The sequence below is a fragment of the Agelaius tricolor genome, unplaced genomic scaffold, assembly GCF_023055355.1.
Source record: "Agelaius tricolor isolate 1412-34295 unplaced genomic scaffold, bAgeTri1.0.p SCAF_8, whole genome shotgun sequence".
In the NCBI taxonomy this organism is placed as follows: Eukaryota; Metazoa; Chordata; class Aves; order Passeriformes; family Icteridae; genus Agelaius; species Agelaius tricolor.
The window spans coordinates 696,550-712,081 of record NW_027269268.1 but is presented as its reverse complement, the minus strand read 5'-3'; positions in this window follow the sequence as shown (position 1 = coordinate 712,081).

The window sequence follows — 15,532 nt, the reverse complement described above, 5'->3', positions numbered from 1 at the left end:
TGCCAACTGCCTTGGCTTGTCACGGAAGGCACTAAAATGCCATAATTTTCCTGAGACTCTCACTGGGGACCCCCATCCAGACACCATCTGCTTGTGGGTTGGGAACTCCAGGGATGGGCCCCTGCTGTGCCCATCCCTGTCTCCACCAGACCTGGTTTTATGGCTGCTTTCCCACTTGTGTGATATTTTGGAGATCACTGTGGAGAGATAAACAGGGTGGGTTATGGAAATAGCAGGGAGCGCTATCTACAGGCATTATGCTTTGGTTAAAGACTCAGTGCTTCTCCGTGCCTATGGCAGTAATCACCCATCTAACATTTAGCCATAATTATCACACTGCTTGGAGCATTTCTTTCTTACTGTGAAAATAATAGCTCTTCCTTAGGCTTCTGGTTGTTATTTACAAGTCCAGAAAGGGAAGAATGGTGTCCCCCTGCAAGGGAACAAGGTGGCTGTGATGGGTTTGTGTAACTCAGCACAGAGATGATCAGTGGGGTACAGTGTGGAGGTATGGAATGTAAAAGAATAGTGCAGAAGGTAGTCTGACACCTGAGGAGTTGCAGCTGTACTAATCACCAAAGATTAGGAGCAGGCCTGCCCTTAACAGGCCACATCTGTGTCCAATAAGAAAGACGAGTGCTACAAAAGGGTGGGTTAGCTGGGTGAGGGCAGAGTTGGAGTTTGTTGGCTGTGCTGTGAAGAGAGTTGGAGTTATTGGCTGTGAAGAAGGCGTCAGTGCTGTGAGGATCTGCCCATGAGAAATCAAGGAGAAGGTATGAGAGCTTTGCAATATGATGACAACAGTACACAGGGCTGGAAAGTGTTTTAAACAGAACTGAAACAAAGCTGAAATGAATACATAACATGTTCCACAAATTGACAATACATTCCCTTGATGTATGTACAGCTCTTCTTTATGTATGTGCAGCTCTTCTTCCCATTGCCTATTTGTTTGAAGCCTTCCCAAGTGAATCCTGCCTGGGTAACAGTACTGGGTAGTGGGACACTGATTAGGAGCTCTAGAGAAAGGGTAGAAATGAAGTTTTAACTACAAATCTGAATGCTGTGAATGGGAGTTCCAGTGGGGGTCTGAAGGGGTGAGGGACAATTAACCTCCACTGAAAATGTTCTTTTAATGGTATAAAAGTTGCACACAGATGCAGGCATGGGAGGAGGAGTACTGCTGATGTACTGTGGCAGTGGTTGAGACACAACACATGAAATAATTCACCATTATTTAAGTATTTTTTAAGTGTGAGAGTCCTGGTGTGCCTTTGCTCCAGTACTGATTCCAAATAATCCTTCCTCAAAAGATGAAACAGCAGCCTCACAAGTGCCTTTCAGGTGGGAAATTCAATTGGGTTAGCCATTTGCTTTTAGTTCCGAGTGATCTCTGAAGGACCAGGGCTGGGGGTTGTTTTTCCAGCTCCCCAGTTCTCCTGGCACAGAGTTAAATTGTTCAGCAATGTTCCACAGTATCTGGTGTGTGTGTGTGCACAGTGAGTAGCCTTGCTTTGTTAGGAGCATTTGGGTGCTTTTACTACCCTTGAGCAACATCCAGTACATTCAGCATCAATTTCATTCTCCTTTTAATTTAGAAAGGAAAACTTATGGTCCCGAATGTGTAGCTCACTTTTCATATAAAATATTGTATTTCTGTGATTTATTGGGATATTAACATTTAAATGGTGATGTTAAACAATACTTGGAATAGCTCTAAAAGTGTAGTGGGAATCATGATTTCATAAGAAGAAATTTACTTATGTAGGTAACATTATTGTGTAATTTCCCAGGGGATTTCTGTTTTATTACATTCTAAAACAAAGTTGCTTGCACTCACTTTAAATATAAAGTACTGCTGAATATGACAGTATCATAAGGCTACTCACAGTACAAGCAAAGACATCTGTTAATGGTACCATGAATAGTTATGAACTGTGGCACTCCAGTGGCTTTGCCAGCAAAGCATTGCCTCCTAATTTATTTTTATAGCAAGTGGATGCCTCATTTTTCATGGTTTGGTAGTTTGCATTCAAATGTACCCCTAACTTCCAGGGCAATCACTTCTACACGGCATGTTTTATTTGCAAAGAGAAGAGGCAGGAGCTGATGGTGTGGTGCTTGGTAGTCCTCTCCAACAGCAGTTCCGTGTGAATCTTTAAGGAATTTTTTGTTTAGTTCACTAAAAATAAATATATGTTTATGGTATGTAGGGTTTAATTTCATTTCTTATCACACAAATTAGGAGGGACAAAGGCTGTGTAATGGCATTGTTCTGCCATCCAGTGTGTTACTGCTGAGCTGAACTTGGTATGAAGCACTGAAGCCTTGGCCTTTTGAAAGAATCATTTTATCCCACTCGTGGATAGAAAAGGGGAAAAAATAAAAAGGTGTTCCTGACAAAATCTTTCTTAATCCAGCTTTGTCACTCTGAGCCACTCAGCTTTGAGCTTTCTTTTAATTGAAGATGGTTCAATTAGGTCACCAAAGCCCATTCTGCACAAGCCCACTGCTGCTGCAGCGGGAGCTCCATTGGGATTCCAAGCAGTAGCTGGAGGAAAGATGCTGCCTTGCCTGCCCTTGCATTCTGTAACTCCAAATAACAACCACTGCAAACTTCTGAGTAGCACAGGCAAAGCCAAAGCCATGTCAAGATCCTGTTGAAGCAGATCCAAGATCCAATTCTTGTAGCAGGTTGAGTTTGGGATGTTGTGGGCAAATGCTAAGCAGCAGCTTGGCAGCTCAATAACTTCATTGTCTCTGTTTTGCTGCTCCTCTCCCTCTTCAGGATCATCACCACTTCATACCTGTTGTCAAGTGCAGCCTGGTAGCTCCCATTTAGCTTTTTTGTGAAATACATGATGGTGAAATATTCTGATAATGAGGCATTTCCCTCGTGTGATTTTGAGTATGGGTTTGAGATACAGTACAATTAACCACACTTATAACAATAGGTATTTTTAGAGCAGTAGTGGTAAAAAAAGCTGGTCCTGCAGAACTTGAGAATCCCAGTAACATCTTCCTTGCAGGACTCCTCTGGCAGAGGCCTTTTCCTTGTGCTGGAGCCAGACCACCAGGAAATTCCCCCGTACCCCATGATGGTGTGCCATGGGAGCCACCCTTGGCAGATGTGCCGTGCACAGTGCTCTGCTCGGGCCATTAGTGCCAGTGCTGACAGGGATTTGGCACTCCTGAGCGCTGAGGCAGGCTAAACACAGGAGCTGCTGCACTGCAGGGGACATGGATCACACTTGGTTAGTGCTCAGTAGCTGTGCCACAGAAACCAACTGGACAGATGACGGGGGGGTTGCTGGTGAGTAAAGCTCAGCTCAAGATATGATCAATCCATCAGTCTGTAGTGATAGAAGAGCACATTAGAAGAGCTTGATCCTTGAGCTGGGTTGAATCAGGTTAAATCCTTGTCCTTGGGTCAGTTTGTTTTACAGAAACACCATTTACATGTGATTTCTTCAGTTTCTGTGAGATTTCTTTAAACACTGTATCATTCTTTAGCATCTTCCTTGCCAGGACTGCTTTCCAGTTTTCACGCTGTGCTATGCTCAGTTTTACCCCAGAAATGTGTATAATAGTAATTTTGTGAGCAGTGAGTTGAAAGTCAATCATAAACATTCTCTGTTAATTTCTCCCTCAATTTCAGTCTGTGAGCTCAATCTGAGGTGATGTTTGTCCTCGGAGGGTGCCAAAGTGTGAGGGGCTGTATCAGTTCAGATGTTGTTTTATCTGTGTGTCTGCCACAGACTTGGTGTCTGTGAGGATGTGCATTTTTGAGGGTGCCCTGCTTCATCTTTTTATGCTTGCATTGGGGAAATGCCACTGTGTGTGGTGACTGTATGAAACAGAGGATAAAACTGAAAATCAAGTATTATGGATTCAGTAAGACTTGTTTTTTGAAAGGCAAAAGTGTGGTGGTCTCCTTTATATGTCTGGATGGCAGCTGTTCAAGAGCTGTGTAAAACCTGCTGCTGCCATTAGGTGTTTCAGTTTATAATATGCTTGGAAAATATGCCAATAATCTCTTGTTGGGCCGCCAGTACAAGTCATGGTAAGTGCAGCATACTGCAGGCTTGTGATCATCCAATTGGGGTGCAGAGTCTGCTGCTGCTGTGTTGGCTGTAAATGGACAGCAGTAGGTTTAAGGATGTCTCCAAGGAAATTTATTGTGGTCTTTGGTATATGTGATATTTAATAAGATTATTTCATTATTGTGTCATGCTTAAAAATCGCTTCCTATCTTTACCACCTACAGAAAATCCCATTGTTCCTGTTGATACATATTCAGAGTTGATTGCTTTTTTCTGTAGAGCCATGTGGCAGCAGCCCTCCTGGGCTGGGCTCCATGTGGGATAGGGGAGGGGAGAATAAATACACATGAGAAAATAACAACCTGCATGTTCTGCTACTCCAACCTACTCTGACAACTTGAATGTGTCTTTAGGCTGTAATAGACTTGTGATCTAAGGATTAGTTTATAAAAGAAAGAACTTGTACAAGAAAGGAGAAAAATAGAATTAGTACTTGCAACATAGAACCAACTGAGTTTTCCCTGTCGTTCTCTGACTCTACAATATATCTACTTAAAAACAAATGCAGAGGATGATTTGGATTACAGCCTGCTTGGTTGTAGAAGTGCCAATGAAATGCTTGTCCATGAGTGACAGGAAAATGCCAAGTATCTAACTATGACATTTGTATCTAGAGCTTTCAGGCTTCCTTTTCAAGTGGTTTTCAGTATGTGACTGACATTTGTCAAAGTCATTTTTGCTAGCAAAATACATCGTTTACCCTGCTGAGTTATTTGAGGAGTCTGTAATGTTTCTTTTCAATCTAGTTAATTACTCTTGTAGATTTTATCTGCTCACATACAGAGAGAAAGGGACAAAAGAGAATTCATGTTTTGTTCCACAAACTGTCACAAAGGTATTTAATGGGAAGATAGTTCCACTTCTCTGTGGCTAAGATTTAAATGAGGTTATGGTAAAGAGACACTTTTCAATGACTGAGACTTTATCCTCATTGGGCAATCCTGGTTCTGTCTGGAAGTGGATCATTCAAAGCACCTCATAATAACCACTGCTAAGTAATTCTGGCTTATGAAATCATGAGCATATATTTCTTCTTTTGCTTGTACAGCAGTTAGGATCAGGAAGTCCTAATTGTTTGTATAGGCTACTTTAATTCCTTAAAAAAGGGAGAAATAGATAATAGATAACAAGGTCCCTAGGGAATATAGGGGAATTAATTATTCTTTCCTATCATGGTTTCAGATAAGATGATTTTTTTCTTCTACTTGTAATCCATGGTCTATTTTTACCAAACAAAGGCAGATGTGCTTAAAAGCCATGAATTAGAGGAGAGCCCAGAAGTCCTTGTCCAGGCTGTTGTAGAAGAACAGTCCACCCACTCCCTTTATTTTCTTTGGGTGGGGAGGATGGTAGCAAAACTTGTGTAATGGAGCAAGCAACACTCTGGGCTTCTGCCACACTAAAATGTATGAAAGTGAGAAATGTATTAAGTAATAAGCACACTTAATTAGAGTAGTCTTTTGAGGCAGAAAAGGTATTTTTTGGGGTTTGTGTTCTCTTGTTCTCCTCCTCTGGTTTTTAACCTTTATTTTTCCTTTTCTCCGTTTCTGGACTCCTGCTGTAGTGTAGCCCTGAATTTCTCAGCTTTGCTGGAATTGCTGTGAATAATTGCTAAATAGCTCATTGCTTCACTAGTCATTAGTCCATCCATTGCCAGTCATTAGTCCATCCCATGTTTGACTTTGTCTCCTCATTTTGTACTGAAGTACTTGATTTTCAGTGTCTTATTGTTTTGTGGAAAAGCAACAACTTAGTCCAAATCCCCACTAGCAATCTTCTTCCATGCCTGAGGAGTCAGGCAATTAAAAATGCATCTCTTGAAATGGATGAGTGCAAGCCTCTCAGACTGCTTGCAGATGTGGCCCTTGCAAATTTAAGGTGGCCAAAATTCATTAAGGGTCTGAAATTCAATGATGCAGGTTTGAAATGTGGGTGCTGCCTGAAATAACAATGGCAATTTCAGATTTGGGAATAAGGCTGATTGCTATGAGAAGCAGCAGTGGTGTGCAGTTCTCTTCTGGCCAAATGCCACACGTTTGAAATGCATCAGCTTTCATGCACTGTGCCTTTTGTGCCTTCACCAGGTCACTGCTGGATTCGTATTGCTTTGTCTGGGGTAGGACTTTGCTGCCAGCCAAAAGGTTCTCATGATGGCTCCAGCTAATCAGAGATTCAGGAGTTCAGCACAAATCCATTGAACTGGCCTGGGTCAAGCAGGATACACCCTGACATGCTTGTAAAATCAATTACTGTGAGTTGTCCAGCTTAGCTTAATTATGGTATTCCTAACTGAGAGAGGTCAGCAAGTGTCTTTAATCATCTTCAGCTTTGGGAGCACTAAATACCAATTGTTTTGGAAGGGCAGGGTGGATCTCTAAGCCTTCAAATGGGGAGGTAGAGGAGGAACAGGTGGCAAAAGTGTGTTACATTACAATACCCAAATATGCATTTTTTCAAAGGCTGTTTTTCTAGTTCAGAGTGCTGGGATTCTAGAGAAGTAAAAGAGAGGCTTTTATATCCTCTGTTGTCCACAGAGTTAGAAAATCCATTGCTTTGTGCCAACCCAGAGATGTTTGCTGGCTCTGGATTCCTTTCTCCTGCAAGAGAGGATCTTTGCATATGCTTGTGCAAGGAAGGAAGCCAAGAAATAAACACATAAAAAGAAAAAGCTATTATTTAGGATATAAAGCATCTAAGAATTTATATACCTTAGAAGATGGAAAGTGCATTTTTATCTGTTCTGCTGCTTTGGTTGATGTTTATCCATAGGCATTATGCAAGAAGAACCAGGAAGAATTGGTATTTAACAAATTACTATCCTGTTTGTTCTGAAGGTCAAGAACTGGGTGCCAATTTTCCTTTTGCAAAAAAAAAAATTAGAAAATAACAGGAGTAGGTGATTATAGATAAGCATTACCTTTTCTCATCTATATTTAAGCAAAATAACTCCTTTTTTCTTTCATTGCTTTGTTCATGGTGTGCTGTATGCAGCCTGACATTTCTGGTTTGGGGGCTTCTTACCATTCTAGAAATTGCATCCTGTGGATGCTGATGTTGCAGTTTCCTCCACTTGTTTTGTTGTTAAAATTTATAGCATTCTTTCAAGGTAGTGTTTTAATTGATGGAAAAACCATCTTAATGTTTGTGTTTCCCTGTTGTTTTGGGGGTTGTTGGTGAAGTTTCTTTTACTTTGTGGAACGGATATTTTCCTGGTTGGAATCAACCAGAGTTTTTGGTTACTGCTCACAAAGTGTTTGGTGCACTGCTTGTGTGCCCCAAGTTTCTCAGTCTGTAGCCAAGTGGAAATGGGGAGGGAAATTAATTATCTGTATTGCTAAATCTGGGTTAATCTGAGGTGGAAGAGATCTGAGGAAGTCTTTAGCTTAGACTCTGACATCAGCAAGGGTGGTTCTGGGCTTTTCCCACTCAGTAACTGCAGTAACCTCTGAGGGTGAAGCCTCTGCAGCCTCCCTGGGCAGGAGCTTTGTCAGATGCAAAGGACCTCTCAGCTGCAGGAAATGTAGTGCCCTGGAGAGCACTGAAGTTCAGGGTATTTTAAATGAAGGATTTAATGCTGCACTGAGGACTGGAAGTGTTCAATTGTCTTAATATGTAATAAAGATGTAAACTAGTTTAATTGTTTTTGAAAGGCCAAAAGTGTGTGGGTTTAAACCAGGAAAATAGGAGGCAGAACATCTAGGAGGTTTGTACTTGGAGTTTCAACTCAGCACTAGAAATTTCTTTGGTAACAGAAATAATTACTCTACAAAAATCTGTACATCAAAGAAACAAGCCATAGATTACATTGCATACATTCTCCTGTAGCAGGGTAATTGCAAAATGTAGTTGCAAATGATTGACAGGTTTTTGTTAACCTTAGATCAGATTTAAACAACAAAAGGTAGTTCTGTGGAAAAACTTGAGATAAGGAGCAAGTGTTTCATTTCCCAAGTCTTGGAGCTGCCTTAAGAGCAGAGGCTTTGAGGAATACTGCCCAAGTGTAATGAAAGCCTTTTTCTCTGCCTCTGTGCAGTAAATCATTGATTCCAGTTCCTCATGTGGCTCTTGGAGCTGGAAGCTTTCCCTCAGTGCTGCCGTGTCCCTGGGCATGGAGCTGAAGTGCGATACTGGGTGACACTGACTGTGCTGGCATTTCCCACTGTGACAAGTGCACCTCAGGGAGTCCCTGAGTGTGTCCCCCTTCCTGTCACAGTACCTGTGCCTGCCCAGGTGGCCTGGGAGGTGATGCTGGCCTCTGGTGATTTTTCTTTGATTGCAAGCCAAGGAGTAGTCTTGGTTTTTCTTCCTGTCACTGCATTCAATTCTTTATTGCAATCTAATGTTCTGTCAAATGAGTGTCTCTTTAACTGAGGTGATCTCAGGTGTCATTTGTAAGAATTGCAGGTCTCTTGCTCCAGGTCTTTAGCCTGTGAGTGGAGTTTGGGTGTGAAACTCCAGGAGCCCATGGGCTTGATGTTGTGCTGGCATGTGGCAGATCCTCTGATCTGCCTCTGCTCAGCCCTCAGCTGTTTCAGATGGGAGCAACTGGCTCAGCCTGAGTCAGCATTTATACTTGGGTCATTGTGGTTATCCTTGTGTTTGGTTTGTGTGGTACATCCAAGCAAATCACAGGAGGAAACTGGGAATATCACCAAGGGCTGGAAATCCCCAGAGTTTACTGGTGGATGTAGTGCCATAGGGGGCAGTTTGGATCAGGCTCTTTTCATTTCCTCTGGGTTCTACAGTTTGGGGGTTCTGGTTTTCTTTGGCAGCTCACCTGAGAGTAAGAAACCCATTTTACAATTTTGTCTTCAATATACTGATAAATATTTAAATTAGTAATTTCACTTAGAACAAAGATTAAACATGCTACATCTTCAGGCTGTGTTTTACTTTGGCAGTCCTTTGGTTGCCTCACTCCAGCTGCAGCTCTGTTTTGTCCTTGATAACCCCAGTCCTCTATTTTCCCCCATACTGTGTGATACTATTATAAATCCATTCTTAAATCCACTTTTGTTTAAACAAACAAAATAACTTTCTAGCAAATTTTTGCTGAGCAGAAGTGTTGAGCAAGGATGCGAGGGAAATAGCTTTCAGCAAAACTTAATGTTCTCTAATTGTTCTGATATTCTTTCATGTGGAGAACTCGAGGCATTTTAAGTTTCTGGCAGTTCTTTGCCAAATAATGTAAGTAAAATATTTAATACCTTTGTAACACTTTGCACAGGCATTAATAAGAGCTATAGAGTAATAAGGGTGATGGCAACTCCCCAGGCCTAGGCAGGGAGTATTAGTGAGCATTCCCCATCTGAGTCATAGAATATGCATGATTTATTTAATTTATATTCAATTGGTACACCCAAAAGTTATTTGTCATCACTTGTGTTTTCAGACAGACAGGAGGAGAAAAGGACACTTGTCTGATGCTTTAAAAAATGCCAAGGGTGAAAACTTTCCAGCACTTTTCCAAGCGAGTCTGGCAAAGGTTGCCCAGTCTTTGATTTACCCGTGGCAGTGACCTTTACATGATTTCTGTACCTAACATGTGGCAATTGTCATCAGAACCAAGGACAGCAGCTGTCAGCCTTCTCAGGTGTCAGACTTTGAACCTTCCTAAATCTTCCAGATAAGCCTGGTCTTTGTGAAATTGCTGAACAACTCCAGCTTCCAAGTAGCTTCTAGATGTCTCTTGTGCCTTGTATTTCATTTCATGTCTGGAAGATTTCTTTGTCTGCTGAGTCACAGTTCTGATTTAAATTGGGGTAAAACAATTCTGTGCAACTGTTTATCATTGATCTGTGTTTGAACTTGATGGGAAGTGGGAATTCTTTGCAAATCATAGCAAATAAAAGAACTCTAGCCTAGCAGGCTATTTTATTCACAGAATACTACTGAACTACATTTTAAATTTGCACAGAATATGTTTTGCTATCTGAAGATGGAAGTAACCTCAAGGCAGAAAATTAAACTTCTGAACCAATTCATTCAGCTAAATCTGAATGTAACTTAAAAGGAAGAGATATGCTAAAATTTTTAGGAAGAGTGTTGCTTAATATCTGAGAGTTAAGTATCACAGCAAAGAGTATTTCATTTATGGGGGAAAATTCACTTTATTGAATAATTTATGGGGGTTTTTTTCTTGAATAACTGATATTAAAGAGCTTTGATCTCTTTTTTGGTGGAGGCTGGGGAGTTGGCTCATACTGGCTGTCTTGAGCTTCCCAGGTCTCAAATTCAGCAGTTTTCTGTAGGTTCACTGTCAGATTTTGGAGGTTTGATCCATGCACATATGTCCTCTCCCTGTTCAGCATGGACTAGAAAAAATGTAGAAAAGAGAACAAGGGATGGTGCTCAGCTGGGGTTTGTGTTTTCGCCCAGAGGAAAAACAGGCAATGTCCTGTCACCACCCCTCTGATGTGACAGGGGCCCAAACTCGCTGAACTAAAAATGGAACTGGTGTTTTTTGTTGTTTTTAACCTAGTTTTTCTCCAGGAGCAAACTGCCAGCAGCAGTGCAATACCATAAATTCCAGTGTAAAATACTGCAGACAGTGATGGCAGCTGGACTTGTGTGGCTGGAAATGTGAGTGACTGATCATGAACAGGGGCACTTGAATTGTTGCAAGGGCCAGAGTAAAACCTAAATTAAGGATTTCTCAGGCCATGTAGGATGACAGTCATGTTACACACCTGTTATAGCAGCGCTGCCAATGAATAGAGCTGTCAGTCTTTAGTTTTGGCTTAAACAACAATTTTCATTGTTGGTCTTGTTGTCATAATTTGTATTCCATGCAGTCAGGAATGTAAATACCTTAAATGTGAGCATTTAGTGCTTAATCCTGATTGTTCTACCCAGCCTGGCTTTTTAAACTCAACAGTTTCATGGGGGGGTATTAGATAACCTTTCAGAGATTAAGTTTCTTCTTTTAATTAAAAATATCCCTGGAAGTACAAACCACTTTCCAAGAGCTGTGAGACTGCTGTGCACACACCAGAAAATGAATTGGGTAACTCCCACCTCCCCAGCAGCTCCTCTGGCTGCCTTCTCTGCATCTTCCATTCCATTTCCCGATAAATGGAAATGCATATTCAGAGCAGCCAGTTATCCTCAAGCCTCAGTGCAGCACTGTCTGAATTTCCAATTAACCCTTCACCTCTCTCCAGCAGGGTCAGTGCACTGCTCATGGCTGTGAAAGCAGCAGTGGGACTGAGCATCTCACAACTTGCTGCTGCCAAGGGGGTAACCTACAGGTGAAAGCTCTTCCCATGACCAAGTTCTCACAGAATGTAAGATCTAAAATGGTTTCTAATTGTCTCAAGTCTTCACACTGGCAACAGCTCCATGAGCTGAAGTTTCTCTGCATGTTTTCCTTGGCTCTTGAATGAAATAGAAGAGGAAGAGGTGAATATGTTGAGAGTAGAAGATGTGGGATGGCTCCTAAGCAGTAGGAAACAGGATTGGAGAGAAGGAGGAACAGGAAAGCTATGGACTGTCCTTAAAATTATTTTGTTACCAGACCATTCATGACTGACCTGCACATTAAACCTTGATTTTTTTTTTTTTTTTTTTATTCTAAGGCAAGAAGTTATCTAAACTTGTTCCCCAGTAAGACCTGCCAATCACTGTGCATTGGCATGTTTATCTAAAGGGACTTCGTTTCCTTGTAAGCTTGGAGGGGCTGCTCATGGAAGCCCAGGTAGATCCTGTGGCTGGTAAATCCATTTATGGCTGAACAGACAATCCAAACACAACAGTGGAGGCGGGGGATAAAGCCAGTGTGGGGTCTGCTGCCTTCTGAAACCAGGCTGCAATGCTCACAGGGACAGGATGCCAATGGCTGGAAGTTTGTTTGCTCCTGGAGACAGCTCTGCAACCCAAGCATTTCTTATGTGAATTTGGCGCAGAGGCATTCATAAAAAGAGAAATGAGAGTTGCACTGTAAGGAAAAAATAATTGCATTTTGCTAGCTGATAAACCAAGGGACTCATCCATTGAAGAGGAAGTTGTTGCCATGAAAATATGGTGGATAACCCATGTAACAAAAATGTAAGAAGCCACTTTGTTACTCTTTGCACTGTGAATTTTTCTTAATCCCATCCATGGTGGGGAAAAGACAATGAGCAGATGGAAATTGCTCTGCCAGCTCTGCTTGGCTCTGAGCTTGGATTAGAGCCAACAGTTGCAGAAGTTTTTTGCAAGGCACCCTGCTTTTCACTGCAGTCAGACTTCAGCCAAAATACATTTGAGATAAATGCAAATCTGCTGTTGTCTTCTGTGTCGTGTGTTCATGCCTACAGCTGCTCCCCTTGCAAATAATGTGAATTTTGGAAAACTAGCTCATTTGCTGCAGATATGTCTGCATGGATGAATGGCAACTTCTATGCAGTAGAACAAAAATGCTCTTTATAATAAACCAGTATTTCTGTATTAAAATTTCCTCTCTCCAGTTCTGAGACACAGATAAATTTGCTGGGCCTATGGTTTACTTAAATCTTCTAAAATAGAAGGTTTTAACAGATAAGGTCATGAATGAACTGGTTAGCAACTATTTGTCATAAGACCATGTTGTTTTGGTTCTTTCTTTACTATTTGCAGTTAGTTTTTCCCTGGTGGCCAGTCTTTGGATTGTGGGGGGTTTTCCCTCTGTGTTTTTTTTTTGCCTGGTCACATTAAACTGTGTGATTTGTGCTTCATTCCCAAATCCCTCTTTTCTGTCTAATCTGGCTCTGCTTTGGTTTTGCATAGCCTTCATTAATTATTATCTTAATTCATGTTTTCTTCTCCTCCTAATTTAAAAATGCTCCTTGGTATTATAATTGATAATTGTGACTCTTGCACGCGAAATAGTTGAGCTGGTAATTTATTGGAAGATTTTGAAGAACTGTGGTTTTATAACAAATGCATCTGGCATGGAGGATGCACGGAAGTAAATCTATACTGTGAAAGAGTTTCAGGTCCTTGCAGGAGTTTGCTGCTGTACATGAGATTGATCCCTGATCACACCCTGATCCCAGTCCTGGTCATTGGCGTAGGGAGGTCATTATAATAAGTTCATTGCAAAAATAAGTAAATATACTAAGTTAAAACAGCAAGTCACAAGGATGAATGATTTTAATTGAAACTAAAAGTGCTTGCGTTATTAAACTTTCATGTCATCATGGTGGTGGACTGACATGGCCTGTATCAGGCATTGAATGCTATGTAGAAGTTAATAGGAGTTACCAAGCTCTGTCAAGTACCAATTATGGAGTACTTCCAACTCTTTTTTTCTCACTAAAATTCTAGCATTGCAGGGAAATATTTTCATTTGACAGCTGTCTGTTTGCTCAACTTCTACCAAGTGCTAATGGGCCATTTTGAGTTGATTTTAAACTCCTTCTGTGATATCTTGCTTTACCTTTTTGCTTGTTGTTTTGATTTACTTTGTCTCCCTCACGTTTAAACTCTTCCTGTTGTCCAAAATTAAGCTCTAACAGATTTTATTTGTGGCTTCCTTTTCTCACGGACAGATGTTGGAAAGGTGGTTTATAATCACTATTGAAAAGTGGCTTTTTTGCAGTCACAACCTGAAATATTGTATAGCTGTGGCTGCCAAAGAGGGCCTTCTCTCTTGAGAAATTTTTGGACCTGTGGTGGCTTTTATTTACAATCCAACAGCCACTGCATTGTGTTAGAGCAGAGTCCTGCCTGCTCTTGCTTCCATAACAAGGAAAGCCATGCTAAAATATTAATTTATAACCTGGAACTCATTTTAGTTCATGCTGGTATCATTTTTACAAAGACCATTTTGCATGTCTGTTACGACTTCTGCATTTGACTTGGTTTTTTTTCTTTATTTCTCAAGATTATTTCACCTTTAATAGCTGCACAATCCCACAGAGCTTGTTCCTCTGTACCCTGGAGCCCCCAAGTACCAGCCAGGTACCTTCCCCAGTGTTTTTGGTGCCCCCCACCACTCTGTGGGCTCGTTTGTATGCCAGAATATTTCCTTGTTCTCAAAACAAGATGATTCTTTCTGTGTGCTGTTACTCAGCCATTCATAAAAGCTCTCTCTCTGGTTTTCAGTGCACTTGTCATGTTGCTGTCATTTGTATTCAGTCTTCTTAAAATGCCGCTCTACTGTACATGAACAGAGGTATCCTGGATTTTTAATGAGTTGCCTCCTTGGGCCACTTCCATCAAGTTTGCTTGCGGCTCTTCCCAAGGCTGGTGAGTTTTTTGCTTTTAGCCTGTCATAGGAAATTAATTTACTGGGAATTTTCTTTGGTGTTTCTCCCCAAGTAATAATGGAGGGCTACCAGAAAGCATTAGGGGGGCTGAAACACATGGGAAATAAGGGGAGCCAGAGTGCTGGGGCTGTTGAGCTGTCTGAAGAGAAGGCTGGGGACAGATCTGGTTGGCAGAATGTTCCATATGGCACATCTTAGGAGGCACACAGTAATAGGATGTGGTTGCATTGCCAAAATATGGATGTTTGTGGATGTATAGAGCTGGAGCCTGGCTTGTCTCAGTGGTTTCCAGGACAAGAGGCAATGGGTTCTAAGTTTAATGGAGGAAATGGCTTTTGATCTCTACTGAAGGTAATGAAGGAGAGCTAGATGTGTGATGTGCTGGGCTCCCAAGTTCTTCTTTGTGAAAGTTTTCAGTAAGTTGGAGATGTCTTATTAAACCAAGCAAAATTTTCCAGTTGCTTAAACCAGAAGATTAGAGCCTTCAATAGTGGGAGTGTAGCTCATTTCTCTAAGTACCATATATATTTTTTGTCGTCCTTCATCTGTGGTGTTACCTAAGCGTAACTAGAAAAGCACAACCAGTGATTTTATTCAGAAAGTAATTTTCAAGATCCCAATGGAGTAATTTGGATTCTTTGCTCCTACCTCTCCTTTCTTGTTGCTGTACTTGGTGGTTTTTTTTTTTAATTCAGTAGAAAATAAAATTTGACCAGGTAGATAAAAAAGTAATTTTTTTTTGCCTTGGAAGATTCTTTCAAGCAACTGGTTATCAAGTAAAACTGAGTGAGAACAAGAGTGCATCCTGCCTGCAGGCAGGTGTGCAAAACTTTCCCTTCATTTCCTTGTTGTTGTTCTCCTCCAGACAAAAGCATTTCTCCAACGCAGGCAATGGAGGATTTTTGGGTGTTTAGTAAAAAATGCTACTTGGCCACATGTTTGTGGAAATGAGTGTGCAACTCTGACATGATTTGAAAAAGTCCAACTGGATAATCAGTAGCAGCTTTGAAGAAGAGCTGATCTGAACAGCCGGCCTGTTCTCTGTTATGTGCCCTGCAGAGTACAGAGGTTCCCCAACACTGCAGTTGTTTGTTCAGCTCTTGTCTACTTCCTCCCTTCAATTTTTGTTGTGTCCCATTTGCTGCTTCTAAAACCTTCTTGAGTATGAGACTATTACAGGATGAGTTGTTCCCATTTGTT